This window comes from Charadrius vociferus, unplaced genomic scaffold (genome assembly GCF_000708025.1).
Source record: "Charadrius vociferus isolate BGI_N301 unplaced genomic scaffold, ASM70802v2 scaffold114, whole genome shotgun sequence".
In the NCBI taxonomy this organism is placed as follows: domain Eukaryota; kingdom Metazoa; phylum Chordata; class Aves; order Charadriiformes; family Charadriidae; genus Charadrius; species Charadrius vociferus.
Window position 1 is genome coordinate 323,328 of NW_009647949.1, and position 27,248 is coordinate 350,575.

Here is a 27,248-nt window from a genome sequence, read left to right on the forward strand (position 1 = left end):
CGGTACTGGATTCTCCATTTCTATAGAAAACTCACTGGTGTAGCAAAACAGAATCAGTCATGTAAGCTTACATACGCACTGTACCGGTTTGTTTCCTCCTGGATCTCATGCAAGCCCTTGTAAGGAGAAGGCAGCTCCAATTCTAGGTCCACTCTGTCCTAGGTCTGTCTGAGATTGCCAGCAGGAGTGAAAATTGCAGCAATACATTTCGGTATGTAACCAGCTATCCTCTAGCTACTGCATCAAAATCACCAAGTTCATGTTCTACCTGTGCGACTTTCAAGTTCCAAGTTGAGCTATATTTCAGTCATCATCTCTCAAGGTTTTACCTTTTCTGTGGGAAAAGCTCACTTGTGTGTACCCACACTTAAGAATATTTCAGTATCAAAATATTAAGAAATACCAAACTTCTAACTCATCAGCTCACTAGAAGGTCATCTTGTCTCCAAGCTGCTCCATACAAGTAGGAAAACCAATACAGAAGATAAGGTGGTCATTCATGAAAACAATCAGCTAGTATCTCAGCTGTTTTCAGCTACTACAATATTATACGGAGTAGAAGAGGAAATTGTGGGAGGTTTGTTGGGAGTTGCATAATGAACATATTTAAAAGAATGCATTAATGTCCAAAAATTGTAATGTTTACTTGTTGGTACTTTTTTCTTCTCAAGATCTTCTGTTAAATAACAAAATACCTTGAAAACTCACGAAAGTCTGTTCTTCCATCAGGAGGAAGCCCATTCTGCAAAATACACGCAATCCTCAAGAACATAATCCAGAAACTATAACCCCAGCTAAGCCAAATGCAAATTTGTGCTTAAATTTAGGCATAGTAAAGTTCTGTTGGCTTTACTCACATGCTTAAAATTAAGCATATGTTTTAACACTTTACTGCATTAGGGCCCATGTCAGCAAAATAAATTTATTGGGAAGAAGTAATAAAAACGTAGCTTGCAGTGAGGGACAGCAGAGCCATTCACAGCTACAGAAGCTTTAAAACACTAGCTGGTATTTATATATTTAAAGAAGAAATCAGGCGTTAAACAAAACATTTATTTTAGATAGCTATCTAATTAGTCTGCTGCAGAAGCACCTTCATTTTTCTTAATTTGATGAAAACCACTTTTTGCATCCTTGCATCCCCAAAAGCAAATTAATCTGCACATCAAGAAAAAAAATGTTTTGCAAGCACAAGCTTCAAAAGCAATTTTCCCACTGTTTAGTAACAGCCTGGCTGTTCCAGGGATACCATTGCATTCCCTGGAGAAGTGGACAGACAGGAGGCCAAGCTCTTTAAACACCGAATTTCGTTACACACATGCACCTGAATTAGCTCATTCAAGTGTATATAATTGTATATAATTGCATATATACAATAAATGTCAGCTAACTAACTCGCTTGTATGCATTGTGCACCAATGTGTATTTATTTTTAAGGCTAAGAACCTCTCTAAATATTTGGTATTGTACGTCTAGCCTTTAAGGAGAACTTACATCATTTGCAAAACCGGAATGGATGCCATTCTACAAGACTGTGTCTATGTTAATTTTATTTTTTTCCAGCAAAAACTTTCTGTTGCTAACAACAGTGCAGCAAAGTATGAATTCTAGTGTAGATATAGCTCCTTTGGCGGTTTAAGTGCAGTGCTATCTGGCCCTGTTCAGAACAGCTCTGTCCTGTGTATCGAGACACCAGTGGTCACGGCAGCTCACTCAGCACGAGTCCTTTGGCTCTCCCCAGTAGCAGTGGAGCTGTATCAATGGGCAATCCTCTCACTAATGTCCTTCCACAGCAAATGTGTCAAACTCTTTCACAATAACAGCATCATTTTCTCCTTTAGCATTACGTCACATGTGGATCACCAGGCAATGCACGTGCATTGTATTTTCTGTGTTTTCAAGAGGAAAATCTTTCATTCAAAAGACAAGACATAATAATTTGTTTTCGAGTGAGTTTTTCCTCCCATCTTCAGTAGCCCTCTCCTTACAGCCGGTTCTCCGAAGGGGACAAGGTTGCTGAGTACACAGCCTGCAGGTGTTTGTGCTCATCCCTTATTCCCAGCATCGGCCTCTGAGCCCCTTGGACAGTTCCAGACAGACACGTTTGGAATTCTCAAGTTTTTCAGAAAATAAGTGTCTGGAGTGCAAAGAGAGACAGCACTGCCCCTGCAAAAGGGAAGATTAAAGAGGCATCTTCCCTCATCCTTATGACACATGAGAGAATCCACTGGAAACCCCAGCTTTGAGACACAGAAAAAAGAGGTTTCATGACTCCACTGTTACCAAATTCCTGATTTCACTGGGATTCAAAGCTCAGGATCCTCAGTCCTCTTTTCATATCTTACTTGCACAGTGCATTGCTCAGTGAAGACCTGTTCAAGGTCCCAATGCCCTACAGTACAAACAAGCATTAAAGAGTAAATGTATTGACTGCATAAAACTTGAGATCACAGACAGGAAGAAAAATGGCTCCAAGAGAATGTTTTCTCTGGTAATCCTTATGGACAGTTATGGGACTCTAATTAGCAGCGTTTGATGAAAAAAAATAAAATTCTTCTTCCTACCTCTTATGTCAGGGGTTGCCTTTTCTTCAAAATTCACCCTTTTACCAACACTTCTGAGGTCCCGTTTTGATTTCTGCAGAGATGTATACGGATACCATTAATCAGGTTAAAGTTTTTAATCATTTTTAAAATTGCGCACTTCTAGTAAACCACTGTGCTACCTTTTCAGCTGGAAATAAGCACTGTGGAACCCATAGGACATACCAGTCTCCTCTCACTTCCATTGTATGCCTGTCATATTCTGCCGATGGGGAGGAGACTTGAGCACAAATCGAAATTGTGTTGCGCTGCATATGTGCATGTTTTGTGTCAAGACAGTGCTGTACAGAAGGCTTAGCACTCACCTGCACATGGACCAGAAGTGTGGGAGAAAGGAAAGTTTGATTTATTGGCAATAGCAGCAAGACTGGGGCAAAGTGCAGCTGGGCAGCTAAGCCAGGATGTGCTGACCTGTGTACAGAAACCAGGCCCATGCACCAGGCTAAGAAATAAGATGGCCAGAATGACAGTTCAGATTCGCCAACAGTTAACTTAGTGCTGTGTTTTTAAATAGCTGTAGTAATGGAACCGTAAAAACTCCCACCAGGTTGAGGTCTCCAGTTTGGGAGCTTTTTTCCTAATATGCTACATATTTTAAAGCTTAATCATCAGCCTTTCTCCAAGCAAAACTCCTACCCGTTTTAGTTAATCTTTGTCAGAATCAGTCCTGGTACTGGGTAACAGGCTGCAGTTAAAGTATAAATTAAAAACAAATCTCTAATCACAGAAACGAAGTTCTGAAATAGTCTTCCAATAGCAATGGGCAGTGAAACCTGTTCCAAAATGAAATAAAACCATATTCTTGCAGCTTCATGGAACTATGTTCAATGAACTATAGAGGTCTCATCCCATTCAATTTCCTAGCTACCCAAGAAAAAAAGAAAGAAGGAAAGCCCAATGCCTGGTAGTCATCTGAAATTTGTACATGCATTGAACTGTTACTGATTCAAATAATTATCACAGAGTATTTCTTTTAATGAGACCATCACCCTCAGAAAAACAGAAGATTTAAACCACTGTTAGTAACTGTTTTTTTATAAGAAGTCACTTCTCAGCTCACTTGTAAATACCTGATGCCAAACAGCATAAACACGCTTTGTTTTTAATTTAGAGAGTTCCAGTTTTATTTTTAGGAGTAATATTTTTATCCAGAGATCTTGCTACAGTACTATGCACAAATTTTTGTCCCAAGTAAGTCTACAAAGGCAATGCATATATTAGATTACAAAAGCACCTGTACATTCCCAAGGCAATAAATATTCAAGTAGTAAGTGTGTTTCAAGTATGATTAGTGCTCTCAGGAACTTTCAGGTTACAAATCAGTACTTTTAAATCTAAACTAGCTTCTACCCATCAGCTTATATAGGAGAGAAAAAAACCACAAAGTAACGTACAACAAAGGACCCAGAAAAGAAAGTTAGGTTTTGGTTATTATTTTGATTAGAGTTATCCCACCCCTGAAAAAACAAAGGAAGATCACAATGAAAGAAAAACAGACATGGAAAACAATTAAGACATGGTGTTAAGGCACTGCAGCTGAGACTCATAAGGTACCTGTATACAGAACAAGTAATACAGCATGCTACATAAGAGGAGGCCAGAGGTGATTTTTTAAAGTGTGTAAGTTAAGATGCCCTAAATAACAGGTTTCCTTTTGGTTGTTCTTCTTTGATAAATCATGAACTTAATCCCTCCAACTTTTAGTTTAAGAATGTGTAAGCCATTCATTTTGATTCACAATTCCATCTACTTTAACCTACAGCCTTTATTTCTCATACCTGTAGCATAAGTGAATTTGTAGTTTGCAGCTTCAGAAAAGGAATGACATAGACTATGTGGTCATGTGACTGAGCAATATAACTACCAGTGCTTTCTGTTTCTTTTGGAGGTGTGATGAGTTGTACAGGAAAATTATATATATCTAGTGACCCTGAAGCAATGTAGTGATGAAAAAGCAGTACTTGGTATCATTTCAGAATGGAATCAAATATAAATGTTGTAAAAGGGAGGGGGAAAAGTTGCAGTACATTGTGTAATTTTCTGCTGAAATGAAAGGACACACTGTCATAGATGATGCAATAAAATAATAGTGTACAATATTAGAACACAATGCATTGCAATAAAGGAGTTGGCTTGCAGATAGTACACCTACGTTGCTTGTAAGGTGTCCCATATTACAGTTGTCACACTAAGATGAAGAATTCTTTCATGGATGTTTGGGGCAAACATTGCCTTTTATTGGTATTGATTTGTAACAATTCCTAGAAATTGCTCTAACCATCATATAATAGAGAAACAATAAAAAGTGGATAATTTTGAAACAGAAATAATTTGATACAACTTTTAAGAAAAAAAATGTATATTACTTTAGGAAGTACTGTTAGCAGTATTGTGGCGGTACCACTTCTAGGCACTGCAATTAGGCTGAAAATAGCTATTGAAATATAGGAGAGTTGCAGTATCCATATCAGTTTACGTCTTCTTGAGATAATCCAGTGCCCTGCCTTTAAATATGCAGATCAGATAATCAGAGTGTTCAAAAGTACACTTAAAAAGTTTTGCTGAGCACAGCTCCAGTGTCACTGTAATGTAGCTAGCAGAGATACTTTCTGTCTGGTTACCTGGCCAAGCATTAAGTTAATACAGCTTTTAATCTTTGTACCTAAGGAAAAGATCAGTAGTTTAAAAGAACTTGTTTAACAATCAGTTATGTATTTTAAGAGACCTCATTACTGTGGTTTTGGTACAAATAACAAACATCTTAAACTCCACAGTCTGTGGTGCTGTGAGCATTAATTCCTGGTTTAGTACTAGCTAGGACAGCGTTTCAAATGTAAATCTGAAGGCTTTTGGTCATTGACCTTGTGGAGCTGACTAGTGTAGATTGTAGTGAGGTCCTGTGTTCGTGGCATAACTCCAGGTAGCATTAGGTAAAATTGTTCAGAGCGTCATACTGGCAGCAACGCGTGCTATGTCAAGTCACTCTGTGCAAGCAGAAACTCTCCCATCTGGCTTATAACAACCTTTGCAGAAGTAGAGGGAGTACCACAAGGCTGCAGGAAGTACCAGGCAGCCGTTTGCGGCGCACAGCTACAACCCCAGCTGGCTCCGCAGCCCATCTCGAAATAGACCCCTTATTAATCAAGATAATTTTATGAGCAGAGTTCTTTCATGTCACTACTCAACACACAGTACCTGCACTGTGTTGGCAACATGTGCCTTAAAGATACCCTGCTTAAGTGTATGTAATCAACAGATACTGAAAATTGTACGATGTGTCTTTTAATCACATTGCATAATGCAGAGCGGTGGCTCACACGTGCTGTAAAGCAAGTATTGTTTATATTGCTACTCTGGCAAAGTAAAAGGCGAGGGTGGGGGGGGGTGGGTGGAAGAAAGGTAATGTTGTCATCTTATTTTTATGGGAAAAATAGAGGATAAGAAGTGAGCAAGAGGTTCCTGTCAGGAGTAATGCCTGAAACACTGTTAATAAAGACATTTGTTGAGCACTGTAATCCCTAACATTTTAATCCTGTAGGAAGATGCTCACCTGTAAAATATTTATTTCCTTTTGTGGTAAGAAAAAAAATAAATAATGTGCCATTCACATAACTCTGGAGACATTACAAATGTCTTAATTAAAAGGCAAGCATGTAGGACAGCACAGCAACAGACAGATTTGTAACAAACAAATCTACATGTAGAAAAACCTCTCCAAAAACACAAAGAGCAGCAGAATTACCTGGGCAAAGGGTGGGTCCTTCCCCCTAGTGCAGAACAGGTTCCTTGGCACGCACGAAGGCAAACCCAGGCTGAATGGAGGCACACTGGGAACATGGAGTCATTGGCATTTGGCATGCATACAACCTAAAACAACTTATTATTCACAGCTTATTAAAAACATTTCTACACAGAGCCAGTTCTTGGTCATCATTCACATTAGTTTGTTTCAGTTCCTTTTTTCAAAAGTGCCTGGCTGACACGTGTTCTCACCTTCATGAAATGATCCTTTTTTAAAACAGGAAGAACTTCCAAGTAAACAATGTCATTTTAGGCTTTATAAACAAGAGTAAAGTCAGCAAGATACAGAAAGTAATCTTGCCCTACTCAGCACTGCCTTTCAGAGTTCAGTATGGCTTTAGATCAGTTTTACTGAAACCAGAGGAGAGCAACAAGGAAGGATTAGAAGTCAGAAAAATGCAACCTATGAGGAAAGATTGAAAGAACAGCGCTGTTTGATCAACAGAAGAGAAGGCTGAAGGCAGATAAAATAACAATCTTCAAATATGGAACAGTTGCTTAAAAAAAAAAGGTTTTCAATTGCTGCAAGGTTTGTGGCTAGACCTTAAATGAACCTTTATAAACAACGAGTGCAACAAAAGCATTGCAAAAGCTAGGGAAGTTCACACAGTTCCATCTTTGGAGATTTCTACAAACAGGTTAGCATCTGTCAGGAATGCTTTAAGGTATAGTTCGTCCCATAGGGGATAGATTGAATTTCTTGTTTAAATCCCTACCCAGGCCTGTTTCTATTATACACGACTCTGGTTATACAATAAAATTTGTAATTAAGATGCAAATATTTTTGTTAGATTATCAGGGTTTTTTACTGTTGTGATCAACTCCTTTATTGATGTAAAGCACTACCATGTTAGATACATGCAAAAAAAATGTGTTCAATCTAAGCAAAAAAAGATCTGCATTTTTGCAAAGTCTTACTGTTCACAAAAGGCTGTACGTCTCTTCTTTACCTCTTCCCTCAGACTAACAGGTGATAAAGGAACAAGTCACTTTATTCTTCAATGCTATTTGGTATTAGAAATTATCATCTCATGCATTATCAGTAAGAAGACTGGTCCACGAGTATTTCAGCCCCTGTATTCCAATTTATATACAAAGGATTGGAAGGGATCTCCTGGGTCATCAAGCCCAGATCTCAGAGTTATCAGAGTCAGCCTTGCAATCTATAATTTATCAAGCTTAAATTTGTTTGCAAAGTTCTGTCTTAAAATGCTGCTTCTGTTATAGTGACTGGGTGGCTGTTCCAGATCTCTTTCCTCTGAAGTTTCAAAAATTCTTAAGTTTTCAATGTAAATTTAGTTAGGACAGTTTTCAGTGACAGCAATTCTATCCTCCCTTGTTTTTAGGTTAATTATTTTTTTTGTCTCTTCTTTAGCCACCTTTCACCCTTAGCTACCTTTCATTTTCTCCTTCTAATTTTCATCTTTGCTACATTAACTCTTGTTTTCCTTGATGTGTTTCTTTGACATCCAGATGGATTGGATACAATGCTTTCCGTGTCAGCAAGAAGATCACTTGGTAAAGACATGTACCTCATCAGTATGGCATAATCTACTCCTAAAGTATATGTTGCGTTTTATCTTATTTTTATTTTTTCTCGATATCTTCAGTTATGTTTCCTTCAATATCTACAAGCCTTGCATAGAGTTGAGATATGATCGATGGATTCAGCTGCTTATGTTGTCGTTTTGCTTCACCCTAAACATAGGCACAGTATTTCCTATTTATGTCCTTTCCTCACTATCTGACCAAGTCTTAGCTATTTATTCAAAATCTTTACTTCTGGATTCCATTTCACATGCTACTTCTTCCAATATACTGGTTATTTTAATGTATTATCTCTGTTCCACCCTTCAAATAAGCACATCCAGGTCTTTCAACTTTGCTGCCATCTCAGGTGTGCTCGTTTCCATTTCTTGGTGCTAAACACTCTTCTCCTGAAGCTCTGTATTCCTCAGTAACTTAGAGACAATACCATTTTTTACCTATAGTTTCACTCCCTTTACTTGATTGCATGCTGTATCTTTTCTCAAATGGTTGGTTATCAGCATGTATTTAAACCAGAGGACACCAGTCAATAGTCTCACCAGCTACATTTTGCGTGGTAGCCTACAGCACTCACCAGAAAAGGAGGCAACTAGGATGTGGAGTCCTCCTCGACCAGAGAGGATCCCAGTTGTTCCTACACGTGTGCTCCACTCACCCACCCAACTGCAGGTAATTCTCACGGAGGGCCTCCAGCATCCCATCTGTTAGCCTGAGTTAGTCTGTAGTTCAAATAAAAAAAAAATTCTTAGGGCAAAAAGTGGAAGGAGGAAAAAAGAGCTTGTGTCTGCAGCCCAGTGTCAAGGTTTTGGGCAGATGTGACTCCTGAGGTGTAGTTCCCAGGCTGTTAGGGCATTTCACTCAGAGGTGGTGTGTCCATACCAGCTCTCCATGGATCAGATGCAGAGAGGTGGATGCTCCAAGATGAGATTCACAACAAAATCAGCCTGGGCTAATGGGAAATACTGTGTCTCATTCACATTTCAGTGCCTACTGATGGTGCAGGAGAGAGAAACCTGCTGCTGTGGTGCAAATTAGCATGCCTTCAGATGGGGAGGCAGATAAGGAAGCTGACTGGATGTTTTGCAGGCTGCATGGCTACAGCTAGGCACCTAGATTCAACTTTATACCAAATGTAAGCACTTTGGTGCTCACAAAGTTACTTCTTTATCATCAATTTGCTGGTAAAACCTGAATCCAACAGAAATTAAAGAGAAGCTTTATGGCTATGGACTACCTGACTTTTCTAACCACTTCAAACTCCCTAACCCCTGCAGCTTGCCTGTCTGTAAAGGAGCGGGAACACCCTAGCAGAGTTTATGTAACTGCTACTCAATATTGCATTAAGCTTCCTCCGTCTGACATGTAAAACTTCCACCTGCTCAGTCACCCAAGTCCTGACTTGAACTAACGACTCTTGATACTACAGTGCTATATTTGCTCCCAGCAGGCTGATAACAAAGTGTATGGAGGAGGGCCTGATCCAATTTATGCTATAGCCTGAGACAACGATTGTTTCACACTGGCTGTTATCACCTAGCAGCAGGATCAGTTTAAGTTTGTTGCTCTCTAGAGAAGAAGCAAACCGCAAATACGGTGAGAAATCCATGTACTGTGGTGTTTTAAAATGTCAGAGAGCCACTACTGTATCATTAACTATAATTTTAAGCTTTGACAATGCTGTCAATGAGCCTTGATATTTTGTCATCGCTGCACTATTTGTAAGAATCTGTTTCTCTCAATTGCCTGCTTCTTTCATCTCTGTGGTTGGCAGCCTTGTTATTTGTTTTTCTGCCTAATGGAAATTCTAGAACTACTGGTAGAAAGTGAAGTGTTGCTATGAAAAACACATGATCCTCCCCCACCTTAAATACCTCTTTCTTTCTCTCTGTTTAAAAATGAATACTTTACAATGTCAATGAATACTCTTTCCTCCCCTCCCAATTTGTTCCAAAGACAGTAGAATTTTTAAAAAAGCTCTCTAAACTTACCAGTGAGATAATTCTGAGTCACTGTGAAAAGTTTCTTTCTGTCCACCCTCTTCTCTTTTGCACAGAGACATTTTCACAGATCTCCTGTTATCAGGCAGTGCTGAGAGTAGAGCAACTGTGGAGTCCCTAAAATGCCAGCAAAGATGATCAAGTTTGCGATGATAAAGTGCAGGGATAAACAAAACATTGTAGCATGCTTTAAAGATTTAATCCTGCTCTTCACTTGAGCATTTCCTTTGCTTTAAAATAAATATAAAAAAGACCAGCAAATACAAAATAAGCCTCTGTATTCCACTAGAGCAGAACAAAGCAGCACATAGGCTTTCTGTTTAAGCAGCTTTGTAAAGCTCTGGTTATCAGTGAAACTTCCAAACTTCTAAATCTGGCAATTTTTGTTACTACCTTTATACTCATTTACAAGTCTGCAATCTCCAATTCCCCCCCCACCTCCACCTTAAAGCATGCCCAGTTCCTGCTGCTGTATGCAGAATCAGCTTTCTGGATGTTTCCTCACAAAGTACAACACAACTCAATTTATCACCTGCAAATAACTCCATCTGCTCCAAAAAATTCTGTCTAAAGAGAAGCGAAGAGAGAAAGAGCTCCATTCACCTTGCTAGAAGGTGGTCACTGGCAGTATTTGCTCCCCCTCCATAATGCTCTGGAAAGCCAATTTAATGAACCAGCTGGACATTCCCTTCCTGACATTCCCTGAGATAATACAGGCTTTATGGTCCCCTTCTTTTCCCAGTTGTCTGGTCACATTAGAACAGGGGATGAGAGTCCAAAGGATTTACATGCAGGATTTACATTTTAGAGCATGTCGGCAGGGCAGACATGCTCTAACATACAGGAGAAACATTTCCAGGGATCTTGTGTTGATGAAGGAGACTTTTTGCATTCTTTCATTCCTGGTAGAGGTCAGTTTTAGCACTGTAGTAGACACATTCCTGGCCACAAACCGGAAGATCCACAAGAAAAGTTGACCATGGCACTGGGGTGCTGAATTCAGTGTAACCTTATGAAAACAAGGTCCTCAGATGACCAGGGATACCTACTTGGTGAATTCAGGGTGGGGTTAGGTGGAAGCAGCAGTGGAGATGCTCAGCTGCACCAAGTCGTCCTGAGCAGGTGGCAGCAGAACTTGAGGGTGTACAGAAAACTAGAAATGCCTAGGGCTCCTCAGGTGCTAAAAAGCAAGGTCTCTTTTGTGGATGGCTCATTAAATTCCACTTCAGTAATGTTTTAGATTTTTCTTTTTGTATGTGGCACTCTTCTAAAGGAGCAGCAGTTTTGACCTAGTCGGGGAACTGCAGAAAGGAGGTGAGGTAGAAGGTGGTAGCAACACTCTGGCCTCTCCTGCTTTGCAGGTCATTTACTGCTGCGGAGTCACGGAGGATTTTAGCCACAGGGAGTGCCACAAGTGCAGCAATAGATACTCTAAACTCAGTTCTTTCAAAGAGTAACTGGATACTTCAGTTCTGACCCATAGCTAAACCAGTAACCAGCAACAAGCGCAGAAACCTTGCAGGTGGTTTTAAGCCTGTCCTTGGGACTTCTTTGTAACCATTGCCATGGAGGCATCAATGTGACCAGAACACATTGAGATGCCTCAGGGGCATCAGACGTCTCAGACACAGCGCGTTTGCTTAGCACTGAGTGCTTATAAGCTCTGGGTGCCAGTGAAAGAAATCATCATCATTTGTAATACCAATAAACCTCTCTGTCTTGGAGGTTTCTTCTGCTTCTAAAACCCATCACAGTAGCTGTATTCTGATGCTGACATTTGATGGAAAACCTTCCCCTTGGCAAGAGAGACCTTCCTCAAATTGTGAGAGAAACTAGCTCTGGAGGCTTTATTCAGCCCCTATGCTTGTATAATATAATAAAGCACCTGTTCATTACATTTTACACTCTTCATTTGAGTGATCAAACACGAGTTTTTAAAATTGGGGGTAGGGGTGGTGTTTGAAAGCAAGGGGCTGAATTTCTTAATTCATCCAGTTCCTCACAAAAGGTGTTCATCACAGTGTAGCCAAACGTTGCCACTATAAGCAGACAGCTCTACCTCTTCCAGGGTGCAAGTGATGAGGGACGCATATGCAAGGTGAGATGTGAAATTGCCCAAGAAAATTCAGAAGACAGAAGTTCAGGAAAAATGAGAAGGCACGGTGCAAAAAATGACACAAACTCACATGCGAAAGTGAGCATCTTCGGAGCTCCGATTTAGATTACAAGGTTGGCAATACACTAGGTAACCACACGATCTTCTGTTCCCAAAGTTCTTCTGCCCGGTTCTCAGGAAGTGTATGAACTGTCAGACAGGATTGAAACGAGTAATATGTAATGAAATGCCAACTTATGCTGTTGGTATTAGCAAGGACTTCATAAAGAATGATCTGACCTTGTTAGAAGAAGAGTTTTGTGCCCAAGTTACTTCTAAACTGTGAAATGTGTCTATATCCCATACTGAATGTGTGTGTCTGTAACCAAAGGCCAGAATGAGTATTTAAGAGAGATAAAAAAATGCAGCTGTGTGAAAAAACGGACTGAGGAATTAGAAAGAGAGTTTGCTTTCCATTTTTAGAGGCATAATGAAATGAAGTGGTTTGCATGAGCTACACCGTCAATAGCTTAAAAAGATTAGGAGAGGGACATTCTTTTTGTGTGCATGACCTTTTCAGCAGCATGGCAAATAACATAAATACAGAGAATAGGCCAAATCCAGAGGTGGGTTTATATTTAAACACAAAGTTTACATTCAAGTTTCTAGGAGAAGAGTTGAAACAATGTGGAGGAAGCTTGGATCTTCTCATTCTCTTAAGATTGAATTGCATAGTATTTTTAGACTTTAATACTGTACATGTTTTGACACAAAATGTAGTTAAAGTTGTCTTTTCTCTTGGATCTATTGTGAATTATTAGCACTTGACATTCTACAAACTCGGGCTGGCATAGACTTTCATAGACCCAGAATTGGAGTGGGGCTGTTGGTTTTTTTTTCTTTTCAGTAAACAGATTTATAATGTGCCAAAACCTCTACAGATCCCTTCAATCAGAAGTCAAGGGGGAGGCTTTCAAAACATTCTAGGTTTTTTTCATTTGAGCCACCTCGCAGTTTTTTGTGCAGGCATTCCTTCCCAGCAAATAGCACAAGAACTAGCATGCTGAACAAATAAATATACAAAGGTTACTGAATGTATAACCCGTTCCCTCCAAGCAACCTCCTTCTACCTTGCATGCACACACTGCAGGTTTAAATTGCAAGCATAATTTAATCCCCTCAAAACAAAACAAAATAAACAAACCCTGTAAGGATTCAGAACAAAAGATTATTGAGTCATGGCAACTTGTTTCATGTGTGAGCTTACTGAAGATCAAAAACCTCCAAAAATAATTTGTTTGTTGAAACATTTGCTTAGACCTCACCTGAACATTCACAAGGGGCTCCTATGCATCCTGAACACTCCACAAGGAAAGAAGTGAAGATTGATGATGAGAAACACCAAGTTCATCTTCTTGTGAGATTTTATGACCTGTAGCAAGTTTCTAATAACTGTACCTAGCCCTAATGGCATCTTGTTCAGTGCTCTGGTTATACACACGGGGTGAACATGACTTAATAAGGCAAATAGTCCTGTGCAATAAGGTACGTTTTTTTCCTAATCTTAAATACGTAAGGCAGACTTCATGTTTTTAAAAGTGAAAAAAACAAACAGCTCTAATGAAAGAGTTGCTCTGGAAATGCTTTTTGCTCATGTACCTCAGGCTTCACTTACAGTGTCACAAAGCCGCACCTCTCAGTCTCAAAAACCAAGCTACTTTTTTCATAACTGGCCATCTCTGAAGCAGATAAACATATCCAAGGAATTACAACCACCTCTCAGTTACCATAAGCGGACTTGTTCACTCTAGTTGAAAGATGACTTTTTGTGCCATAAAAATGATACACTTTTGGGCTCCCAAGGACTACACCAGCAGTCTTCAGCTTGAAAACAAAAAAAAAAAAAGGGGGGGGGGAGAGAGAGAGAAAGGAAGAAGTAGAAGCACCCTCACCACAGTATTTCACAACACTGTATCCATAGACAAGGATCATAGCCAGTCCAAGTCCAGCGACAAGGGGTGAGCTGTAGCATGGTCTGCATCGTCATGCAGTGAAGGCCACTTCCCCGTGTATGTGCCCGCAGCTGGGCCAGCTGCTCTTTCTGTGGCGAGCCCTGTCCCAGCTTGTGTAGAAAGGGAGGTTAATGGGTTAAGCCTCTATTTCCACTGCTACTCTTCAGGTCATATGAAAGCTGAATGTCTTAATGAAGTTTTTCTAAGGTTTTATGTCAGATCTTGGCTTCTTTTTTATGTTGTTTACAAACAGAATTAAATCTTTGGAAAAGAAATTTTTATAGAGCTTAAAACACACATGGTTACAAGACTCTGACCCAGAATTTAATGTGTCATGTGGAACTGATAAAAGCAGATTCTTTTTGCCTTTTCTTCCCTCTATGAAAGTGGCATTAGGGATGCATTAGATGTGAAGGGGGTGTTTAAGATCCTTTTTTCACTACCTAAAGCAGATTCACAACCTCCTCTTTCTCCAAGGAGGGCAGTACCATTCCCTCCTCGTTTCCTCTTGTTTGGGTGGTGGACATCACGGACAGGGCAGGGGTGACTGGCAGAGGAAATTCTCTGTTACAGCCTTCTCCCGATACAATACACCCAGTGATTGCCTTGGGCAGGATGGCTACATGCACAAGAAATCCTTAGTGTTTAGGGTTTGTCATTATATTTTCCCATGAAACCAGAACTGAAAGAAGCCCCAGTTATCAGGAACCTTTTCAAGTTGACCTTATGATCTAGTAATTCAGAGTGTTTCTCTGGGACTTGAAAAGCATTAGTAATATGTCAGGCAATATAGGTATATAAATAAACCCTACACTTTTACTTATCTCTATATTTACTCTTATACCACAAACTTTTCAGAGTAAGAACTGGTAGGGGTCTGCCACAGTGCAGCACACACATTTAGAAAAAGGGGTAGCATTGGTTAAGGGCAATAAGAATACAAAATCTAACCTATTTTTCACCTGTCAGCTAAGAGAAAATATTGCAACTAGCATCTTGGGACAGATTTCTCATCTCCTTTGCCACGTTAATGTTGTTCAGTGATTTCTCATGCTACTTCCTTTACATAAGTTTTCTGTTTCCTTTATTCTCTCACCTTGTATATTTCCCAAGGCTCAAGCTGTTTCTTCTTACTTTAACCGAAAGAAATTTTCATTTTATTTTCATTTTCCATTCTCTCTCCATTTGTCTTCTGTTCACAACTTCATTTCTTGCTGCTGTGTTTTCTACTTCCCATTTCTGTATCTCAGTTCCTGGCCTTTCTTTCCGTCTCATCTTGATCTGTAATCTTGGCTTCTTTTCCTTCCCTCACCCTTTGTTTTCACAGCGTCTCTTCTTGATGTTGGTGCAGTCCTGTGGCGCTACATATAGCTTGCTAAACTCTGGGTAGCTGTGTGGTTTTGCATGAGGATACACGCACACACACACACTTTGTTGCTTAAGTAATTGCCTTGGGCTATCTTGGGGGTCTGCCCCATTCTCCATGACTAATTCAACTGCACAGTTACTTTGGGACTCTTAAATGTGCTAAGGAGGCTGGTTCTGAAAGCGCCCATAATAAAAAACTCCTTCAGCTTTTCCCCTTCCACAGAACACAGCTTTTGCCCGTCAGAGCTGTCTATAAATCTGTGAGTGCCCAGACGGCCTGCTCCCTGATCTTCCATACTGTGCTAGTAGAAGTCTCTCCTCAAATGCTACCTGCACATGATAACCACGTTCAAAGGAACGTATGAAAAACACACCCTTGCTCCTCAGCTGAGATTATCTGGGGTTTCTGATCCATGCAGACTAAGAAGCAGCTGCAAAATAGTCTAGTCCATAGTTCACATCAGTTCTCTCTCTCTCCCCCTCTGAAATCCTCCAAGTCATCTCTTTGGGTTTGTCCACCTGCTGTCTCACCATGTCTTCAAGCCCTGGGCTTCCTGGGAAAGGCTGCCCGATGCCCAGCCACAACCAGGCTCCCCAGACAACCCCGCAGTGGGAGCACCCCTACTGCTATGATTAGAAATGCCCGTCACTATTTTGTCACCACATTCATCTCAGCTATTCAGAAATGAAGGCCACCCCAAGAAGAATGGCTAGGCCCCAGTTCAGTCCTTTGAACTCAGTGTAAATCCAGCCCGGTTTGAGTGAGAGCTGGATCTAGTCCTTAATCAGGCAGCAAGCGCAGTAGTACGGCTAAGTATAGTAACCACTTAGTTTACAGTACAGTGACCCAATAATTATGCAAGATAATACTGTATGCACTTAGCTCGCCTGTACCATTCAGAGCACTTGCCAATAATACACAAGCACATTTCATTATCTCCTTCCCCAGCTCAGGGCTCTTTATAAACTGTCTGTTTTCTCCTGAGATCACTGGAGCTATGGCACGGAGGGCTGTCTAGGTATATTTAACCCCGCGGATCATTCCAACATGCTTCGTTAAAAGAAGATCATATTGTTTTTCCTGCTTTCCATTTTTGAAAGGTTAGGATTTGGCCAGAGGGTACTCTACATATCTGGCTGCAAATAGACTGCTTGGAGCCAAGCAATGCGGTGCCTTGACTAATTTCAGCATTCACTTAAGCTAAATTATTTATGATACTCTCTGCACAGGCCTTTCTCTGTTGTTGTTGTTTTAATGTTGTAATCTCAGCCAGAATAAAAGGATAATTTGCACGCGTTTTCAGCTACTGCAGTAGCTCACACATGGCTCTGAAGACCGAAGCCAACTACAATATATTCAAAGTTTGAACTGAGTGGCCAGAGAAGGGAAATTTTGACATGCCAGTAAATCATGCCCCTAATGGTGAGAAAGCTTAACATTTTTTCATAAGCAGCTGAAACAACGTCAGAAACATTTTCCGATGATACAGTTATTCACTTGTATCAAAAGCTCATCACCTTTGCTGCAGAAACATAAATCAGGAGGATGTTAAGCTGAGAAAGTCTATTTTCACCTCCGAGCTGGTATTATGATTCCAAGTTCATCGCCAGCAGAGCGTGGCTCCATCGTTACGAGAATGCAAAACGCCACACGGACAGCGGGAAAGAAATACAACGGTGTTTTTAAGTAGCCTGCTAGTTTCCAGCAGACACAAGGCATGGGAGATAAGAAACGAAATGAAAGTTACAAGGGAATGCAGAGCGGAGAGGTACCCCCCGCTTGGCCGGCTGGTGGCTTGCCAAAGAAAACAACAGAAGTGGGGATTAGAGCTTGCGACGTGCGCATTAGAGCAAGGCTACCTATTCCCTGCCTTTTCTCCTCTGAAAAGCTGCCATGTGAGGAGAAACATTCCTTTTATTATTTATGGGGACAGCCACTCTTGTTTATTATGCTCATGTTACTATGTTACATGCCAAGTACAAGCCCTCTTTTTCATAGAGAGGTTTTTCTTTGTACAGAGAGGGAAAAAAAGAAAAGAAAAAAAACACCCACTCTGTTTGCAGGATTAGTGAGGAAATTAAAGCCAGGGTAGAGAAAGGAGGTCTTTCTACAGAGCTGTGATTCTGCTCAGAAAGGTGGTAGGAGCAGAGCACTACAGTGCCCCGACACCATCGTGCTCCGAGGGATTAGCAGGGGGAGATCTGCCTCAGGAGCGTTCTGGCTCGCCCCAGCACTGCTCAGGCACCCACATCCCTTAACAGCCCAAGGAGCGGAGATCTCACAGCGGAAGAAAGGTTAAACAACCGATGAGCTGAACATCAGCAGTTGTGCAGCTTGTAGGAGATGGATTCCCCCCCCGCTCTGCGTTTGGAACAACTTTGATAGGAAGAAAAGAAAAGCAAGTTTATTCCTCCCCCCTCCCCTTTTTTTTTTAAGGCAGCTGAAGGACAGCTGACCTATTTTCTGAGTTCTGCAGCACAGGAGGCTCCCCAGCACCTGATCACTTCTTTGTGCCTGTCCCCTGAAGCATGTCTAATACTGAAAGGCCTGGCCCTGGTCAGCGATTGCAAAGGAGGAAGCCCTTGGCTGCTCTTGGACCGCGGCCTCTGTACCGAATGCAGGCAAGGATTTGAAACAATCTACCGAATGCAAAGCAAATCCCAAGGCAGAGGGAAGGGAAACCAGGCAACGGTTCTTTCTGTGGTAGATGGCAGTGGATTTACTGTCTGGCAGTTCACAAACTGCCTGCAGCTGGGGGAAATTGCTCGTTCAATTCTCCCCTGTTTAATGTGATTACTGGTACTAATTCATAGGCTTAATTTCATTCCCGTGAATTCTTCTCCACTAACAAAACCAAAACAATCAAACAGAAAAAAGCACAATAAAAATCTCTCCAAAACCAGAGAATACAAAATGCATTTTTCAAACCGAGAACCTTCACTCATTCTGTCTTCAGAAGAGATTTTTTTCTTTTTAACCAAATTATACACAGAAAGAGCTTATTCTGGAAAATGAATATGCTGTGTTCTGGGGAAGGAAAAGAACTCGTTCTCTTTCTCACTGGAGTTTTTAAAAAAGACCCTGACTGATACCCCCTGAGTGTATAATCTAGGAATTAAATATTTGGATATGGGAGAAAGCAGAAGACAATAGATTTGTAGAGGCCACATGAAAGCCTGACTCAGTCAGATGGTGAGACGGTATGGCTCTCCCCAGCTAGAAGAGAGGGATAACTAAGAAGCTCCAGACTTCAGCATTGTAGCTCCCACTCAAAGGCTTGGTTCTGCCAAGAGGGGATGAGAGAGTGAACACAGAGACTCCTACCTCACACATGATTTTTCAGGTTTTAGCCTTAAAATACAGGCTACAGCAACTTAGTTCCGTTTCAGAAACCACTTGTTGCTTCACAACAGCCTTACAACAAGAGGCTGAGCAAACACTTTCCTGTTTATCAGCAACACAAATACCATGTGACAACAGCAATACTTCAGGTAGAGTTTTTTTCTTTATCGGCATGATCTGAGTTACAGGACAATTCCCAACAGCCAAAAGAAACATACCATAACAAAATGTATTCCAACAAATTGCATTTTTCATGGTATGAGGCTGCTAATATAAATACTGCAAGCAAAATATAAGTTTAACATACCAGTTTACCCTTGCTTGCAGTAAGTTGCTGAGCTTACTTGGATTTCATCCTGAATATAGTATTAATAGTTGTTGCAAATAATGTATTTAATACCTTCCCAAGGCAGGTATCTCCAGATTATTGAATTAAAAAGAATGATAACTTTCCATGCTCTTTCAGACTTGCCTTGGTGAATTTTGCAGATATGGTTTCTTTCACAGACTGAACATGGATATTCTATTTTTAATTTTTCTCGTAAAGAGGCAGAAATCATGGTTATGTTATAAACAAAACATCTGATATATGGCAATGCAACACTGCTGTCCTAGTTCCTGACTCTATCCTCTGAGTCCACTGCAGAATATGTTTTTGTTTGCTGATTTTACTACCTGTTAAATATATCTTCTCTGTCACTGAGACTGTCCATTTAACTTAACTTACATCTTGCTCTGCAACTACTACTTTATTTAAACATTTATAATCATGCTTGCCAGTGATTGTCTCCATGTCTCTAATTTGTTAATTAACATTGATTGCCTATCTGATTATATTTTACTCATTTTTGGCTTAATTTGCTTTGAATAAGCCATAAACAGTTCTTACTAGTTATTATCAGTTTAGCTCGTTACAGGATTCATGTTATGCCATTGTTGACATAAAACTACAGTTAATAATTCACTTAATTCCCTTCAGCCTCACCACCATGGCAGGCATGGAGTTATTCTCCTGCTGTTGTTATCCCTGACCGCACAGCCCTGCCCAAGCCAGACATTATCCAGCAGGTTTAGAGATGAATTATGTTCCAGAGCTCTTTTTTGCATCATCATCATCTTCTTCTTTCATCCCCTCACTGTCCTCACCTAATGAATGTCAAGCCAAGTCCATTAGCTTCAAGGGAATTACTTTTATTTATAGCAAGAGACGGCTGGGCTTAGTGAGCTCTACCCTCCTGCCGCATCCCGACAGACACGTCTCACTCCAGTGCTCTTAGCAGCTGTAGTTTCTTTACTCCTTCGTTTTCTTCTACTTCAGGCTTACTTCTGGCTTCCTCCCCTTGTTGGTCCGCGTGCTACCAGCTGAGCCCTCCCAGTCCAGCCCAACGCATCTTTTACTGCAAAGCCATTGATCCCCTCTGTGCTGCTCAGTCCTGAACACTTCCACCTGCATTCCTTCCACTTGAACACTTTATAACATTTTTAGCCACTCTCTTCTAATAGAGGGTGTCTGCAGCCTTGTCATACCTTCCTCCCAACTTCTATGTATTTATATAAGACACAGATTTCATTTCTGGTGTACTATCTGAGGTTATTTTCCCTCTGAGTGACTAGTCCATCCCACACAGAAGGAGAGAGTAGGTGAGGAAATCTCCTTTCCCAGCCTCAGTGGACCTGATGTCTTCTCTCCTTTCACTAAATTTCATCAGTCCTCTCTCAATCCCTCCACACTCTCAAAACAATACAAAACCACAAGACCACTTCTCTCCTTCTCAAAGCCCTCCCAAACTTTATCCACTGCCGTGGTTCTCTAACTACTCCCTTTTTTTTTTTTGTTTAAGCTTCAAATGCAGATGAGTTCTTGCCTTCACAAACCCTCTCCCTTATCAAGGGCCCTGTGCTCCCCATTTGTTCACTCCTCCTGAAGCCCTCAGGAGGGAAGGAAAGCACCCAGGCTCCCAGCACCGTGGCTGTACCTTGTCCTGCCAGCATAGGGCCCTGTCCCTGGAGAGGGAGTGACACGCTGGAGGGTGGCCACCAAACTCAGCACCTGCAGCTGCCGGGCCCTGCACTGCGTGCCTAGCTGGGGAACTCCTCACACACACCAGACCAGCAGCCTGAAGGTACAGCATAAACCTTCTCCAGAGCCCAGTTATCGGCCATTTCTGGAGGATGAACAAAAGCCTTTATTCAATCTGAGGAATGCCCCTTCCTCTTCTAAGAAGGATGGATATACCGGTGTCCACGGCATGCAGATCTGAGTTCCCCAAACTGTCTTCGCCTGCAGTTGTTCAAAATCCTCCCTAGCTGTGTTTGCTCACAACACGTGCCCCAAAGCCTGGACATGATGTTATTGTGTCACTCTTCCTGGCTCCAGGTCGGTTGACTGTGTGCTGGGAGTATAAGGTCTTGATGGGAGAAATGGTATCAGCTCATCTGTTTGCAAATCACACTGCAAAGTGTAGTGGTGATCATTGTGGGGAGGCTCTGGGCACCACTACAGTACCAATAAATGGTCAGTAATAATAAAAATAAAGGAATAAACTAAAAACAAATAGCAGCAGGAGCTGGCAAGAGCCAAGAGATCTGAATGTTTTCTTTTCTTTGACTTTTTATTAGTTAGTCAAAAATTTGTATATGAGAAGTCTTTTCCAGCAGAAAATGCCTCTTTTTTTTCTTTCCCCCCCAGGGAGAAAACTCACCAACAGAAACACAAAAGTCTGTACAACACCATATTAATTTTACTCAGTCCACAGATATGTTCATTTACTGAAACAAACCATTTTGGGCAAATGCAAACATTTGATAGGAATTCAAAGAGGACTCTTTAAAATATTTAATAAAAATTAAGAAAATGCTGAAGAAACCTCGAAAATGCATAACTGAATAGTCACACAGATCCAGTTGCACAATTTCCGCCAAAAAAATGCAACCTATTTGAATATATTGAATACATAAGCGTGTGTGCATGTATTCTTGTATGTGTATGAATACATACAATTACCCATATGTGCTCAACTGTTTCATGGCCTTAGAAAAATGTCATGACCCCTCAGGTGCCAACATTCACTGCCCTTGCTCCGAAGTAAAGTTGCCTGATAGCCACTCGCACTACGGCCATCAAGAGCTGTACAGAGCCCAAACAGGTTGTTATTTGTCAGAAGTTCATCTGTCTTGAAATGGAAATGGGAAATGCTTTGCTACACTGAAACAACAGCCACTGTTTTTTCACTCTGTTTCTGAAAGGGCCTCAGCCGCCTTTTGCTGAGGAGCTTTTCTTGCAGCAAGCCCCTGTGTGGGCCACCCAGCAGCCCCCCTCTGCTCTCTTAGAGGGGTGCTTTTGCTCCTGAAGTGCAACAGGTCACCAGCTTTAAAACGTTTCACATTCCCACCTTGAGTGGAGCAATGACTTCCTTGTTATAAGTAATGTCATTGTAATTTGGGTGTAAATCAAGGATCCTGATGATTAGTTTCTAATATTTGTTCTGCACCCCCAAAGGAAAAAAAGAACCTGGTAAGGAAAACAGGTATCCAATGAATCACTCTTCTGTTGATTAAATGAGGTTACTATTATTTCTAAAGACTTTAAAAAACATGACCTCTGCTTCTGTGTTTAATTTTATTATTCCTGACACTTCCAGTCAACTTAATGCAATGTTAAGGTCTTTGGAAAACTTAGTTCTTATAAATAACGTTCACTTTCTGGTTGCATTGTGGAATGTTACTTTGCTCACATAACCAGTGCAGGCTTGGACTGTATGAGCATCTGCACCAGTTGGTCTGATCCAGTATCCTATTTCTTATCACGGGCTGTAGCAGATGCCTAGAGACAGAGCAGAAGTAGTGTGGAGAGGGTGATCTTTTCTCTGATACACCTTTCCAGTAATCAGCAATGAGCAGGTAGGGGATTTCCAGAGCAGGAAATGGCATCTGGATTGCTGCATTAATAGGACTTGATTGAGCTACTCTCTATTAATTACCTAATATTTTTGTACGAATTAATTTGTTCTTTTGGCTGCTGTGGCACCTTGTGGGAATGAATTCCACAGCTTAAGTGTGCTTTGTGTGTATTGATTTTATGCTGATGCCAGATCATTCTTTCAGGTGACACCTAGCTTTTCTGATATAAGACGTAATGAATGAGTGCTTCCTATGTATCTTGTCCCTTGCCACCTTTGTTTTATAGCTATCACATCTCCTCACACTTATGTCTTTTCTTTTCAGGCTAAAAAATTGCAGTCTCTTTAGTTTCCCCTCACATTCCATACCTCTGACCATCCCGTCTCTTCTCTCATTCGACCAGCTCTTTCTGAGACAGGGGAACACAACTGCCTGCAATAACCACAGTATAGATGGGTGATAAATTTATACAGTGAAACAATGATGTTTTCTGTTTCACTCTTCTGTCCTTTCTTAGAGACCTTTTGACTCTTTCTGAGTCTAATGCAACCATTTTCAGAGAACTAGCCACAGTGACTGCAAGGTCCCCTTCCTAAGCAGTAGTAAGTAATTTAGTACCCTGCATTCTGCATAGGTAGCTTGATTTCTCTTGTTCCCTGAGTCTCCTGGTTTGTCTTTCTCATCACTGAATTTCATCTGCCACTTCATCCTCATCTTTCAGTGCACTCTGTACAGGAAAGAGTTAATACTGAATACGGGGAATGGGAAAAAACAAATATTACATGCATTTATGATACATGCATGAACTCATCTTGTCTCTTAGTTTTCTTGCTCTGTTTGAACAACATACTACCCCCCTTGATAACAAAGCTATGCTGATCCCCAAATCAGAAGGCATTGCTTTGTTTTGTAGCAGCATAGACTGCACAGCATATTACATGCTGTACTATGAACACTATGAACAGAATATGTTTATTCTGTCTGAGAAGTAACCTATCGTTTGAATATCTGTACATTCTGATTCACATTGTTCAGTTAGTTTTCCATCTGAAACTGGTAAGACCTGGACATGTTATCATAGCTAAATAATGTACAATTTTTAACATCATCTTAGAGTTATGAGACCTATATCATGATTATCTGCTTCTTATTCTATATTTTTAAAGCTTCAGGGTTGGATACCTGTTCCATGCAATGTCAAAAAAGAACAGTAATAATTTATTCATTGGGAATTGCCCAGTTGAAGTAATGGGCATGGACTTCACCCCATTTGAATGCTTTCCCCACAGGCTATCATCAGCACATAAATCTCAAAGCACCCTTAGGTTACTATTTCAGCTTGTGTCTGAGCCTTGTTTGGAAGGTCTTCTCCAGAAAGAAGGCACGTGACCAATTTTCTGTTGCCAGTTATACACTGTTAGATATACTGTGTTTTCTAGCAAAGCACTCTTCCTAGTTTTAGTCTGACCTTGTCTTTCCTTTGTGTGTCCCTATGGGATAACAAGACTTATGCAGAATTCTTCACACAAAGAAAAAAAGTTACTAAAGTGAAAAAGTAAACATTAAATTTGTAACAAAAGAAAATAGACCAAGGTAGTAAAACCAAAAGCCCAAACAAAATTAAGAGTAAAATTCTATGAAAGAATAAAATTCAGTTAAGCAAACTGCTTCCTAATTAATTTCCTTATTTTATTAGAGCACAACGGCAACGGATCTTCAAAACTGATGGACCTTCGGGCATTCTTGTGGCTGAAGGACTTCCCTGGTGTAAGCTTATATCTCTGCGCTAGGGGTGTGGCCTCTCTGGCTCCTTCACCACATACCCCTTTAGAGCTGTGCTGCTTCCCTAATACCTGTTTGCAGCACCTTCCTATTTTCTGCACATCTATAGCAAAACGACAGATATCACCCCTCAGTTACGCTTCTTGCCTCACGTCTAGGCTTTGGCCCTTGTAAAGGGTAAGGCCCCTGTGAGGGAAGAAGTGTCATCTCCATAGTTAGTACTTAAGAATTTGGGGAACAGATTAACATGATCTGGAAAACTGGTTTCAAAAAACACCTCCCTCTTTATTACACACTATTAAAATACAAATGAGATTTAAAAAAAAAAAAAAATAGTCCCAGAACTAGTAACTATGGATACCTTCCAGCTGAAATGATGCGGGGCAACCCCCAGAGCTGGAGGTGTATGCAAAGTGTCAGTGTCTGAGGGCTGGGATCCCCAGGTGCTGAGTTGTGGGGAAATCCCTTCTGCAGGCACAGACAAGCTCCTCCTTAGCACTTAGCACACAGCAGACATGGTCTTTTGCTTAGGGAAACCAGGCTGCCACATATTCTAAACATGTATTTTAAGAAGGGTTTTTTAAGGCTATACCCTCATTTTTCAATAGTTAAAGCATAGGGATAGGACTTAATTATCATAATTATGTGATGATGCATGGCTTAGTTTCTTATAACCGTTTCTTTGAACAGGAGCCTCTGAGACTGGTTTTGAAGAACTTTCACATTGGGTAATTTGTCAGGACATCAGGTTATTTCAGAGACTTTGAACTCAAAAAAGTTATCCCTAAAAGAAAAGCTAAGTTTCACAGCCACAATTGTGCTACACGGGATGTAGAGGAAACCCAGGCCAAAGGCAGTAGTACAGCATGGATGCAGCCACCCTGCTCCGGGGCAGACAAACGCTGAGCAGTGTGAATTTGAGCTGGTCTTCCACACTTGGCTGTGGAATTACAATCTGGAGTTAAGGGTTGTGCCTTTACAGCCCTTCAGGAAAGACTCTTAAAGCCATTTACTGACATTAGTTTTCCAGGAAACTCAGTGAAATTCCTGTTAAGAGTTTTGGAGATGAATGAAGCAACGTGCTGTAAGTCTAAAGTACTCATTCATCATCACACAAGTTGTTTAGCAGCAGAAGCCCAAAACCCAGCAGCCTTTCTGATGCTTGGTAAGTCCATAATAAATACTATGAGATGACAAAGGGTTCCTGAGGCAAGGTCCAGGAGCTGATAAGGCAAGAGTTACATTCCAGCCTCCTATCTCATGTTTACTTCAATCTGATCACTGGGCAGCATTCTTTCCAGTGAAAGGAATAAAGTGGGTATCTCCTTCTTTCCTTCCTTCTGGAGGGCTAGGCTCCATTTCTGGACAGACCATGAGGGTTTACCTTATCAGGAGACATTCCCATGCAGCACAGACAGACAAACAGCCCAGCCGCATGCAATTTGCTGCAGCGTGCATTCATGTGCTGCAGCGAGAGGACGAGCTGGCAGAAGGTACGCTACTCTGCAATATCTTGGGGACAGATAATACTGTAATGACAACGTGATCAAGTCTGAATGGTCTGGGAGCTTTAATGGGTTGTAATGGAGCTCTCCTGTCGGGATGATGTGGTGACAGAGGTTGCATGATCTGCATAGTTCAGAGCATTCCCAGTACCTCAGCCCCTGCCAGGCAAACAACACAAGTTTTAAACTCTCTGGAAAGTGCTTCCCATGTCAAACTCACCGGCCAGGGTTTCCTGCCTTGTTGTTTGAATGCAGGAAGGGATGGCAGCTCCCACTGATAGCAGGAATAAATCTTGGCCTTTTGAGGAACTGTTTTTCTCAGAGCTATCAGGAAATCCTAGCAAAGGCATCAGCAGTGCGGTGCCCTGGAAAGGCCTTGGGCAAAGGACATGCTACTGCTAATGTGTTCAGACAGATATTGCCGGCCCCTCACAGTGCGGGAGGTGCTGGGGGCCGAGTGTCTCAGGACATCAGTAAGAGGACAGGAAGGCTGTCACCAGCTGAAGCACAGACCATGGGAACCTGCGGCCAGGACTGCTGCACCTACACACTGCCTTGTCACCCGAGTGAGTTTGGTTAGCAGCTATGGCATTAGTGTTATCGGCACCCGTCTCATTCATGTGGCACCCTTGTTGACAGTGTCCTGAGGCGTAATAAGGAAATAAAGGTGCCTTGAAGCTTTACTTCTCCTTTTCCCTCAGGGGTGAAGCCCTGCAAGATCCAAATATCTGCTGGTAGGGCAGCCTGGAGAAGCTTCTGTCACAGCTACGCTTGCTATATACACCCCGGGGATGCCCAAAGGATTTCAGTCTCCCTCTGGCACCTTTAATTAACATTACTTCCAACGCAAACAATTTAAAAGAAAAATTTTTGGAGCGCAGGCTCAGCTTACTAGGGAGGAACAACACGCTCAAATGGAAGGAAGGTGCAGGGATGCAATCTGCATGCAGTGGTTTGGTGGATCTCACTCTAGCCATAGTCTACAAAAGCTTTTGCTCAGCTGGGAGGAAACTCTCCTGCTTGAAGGTCTGTTCCAGCTACTTTTTGGGATCAGCACTGAAGGAGCCCCTGCCTGCATCACGCCACACTGCAGAGTCACTTACCTCTGCCCAGCTGGTATCTAAATAAGTCCCTGCATCAACTACTGTGTCCCTGTCAGAAAGGAATGATGTTTTGGTTTAATGAATGCATAAGTTCTTACTACTCTGTGGATTTTTTTTTGTCAGGTCATCTCTGTAGGGGGGGACAACTAACTTCATCTGTATTTGAGACCATGCAAAAATTGAACTTAATT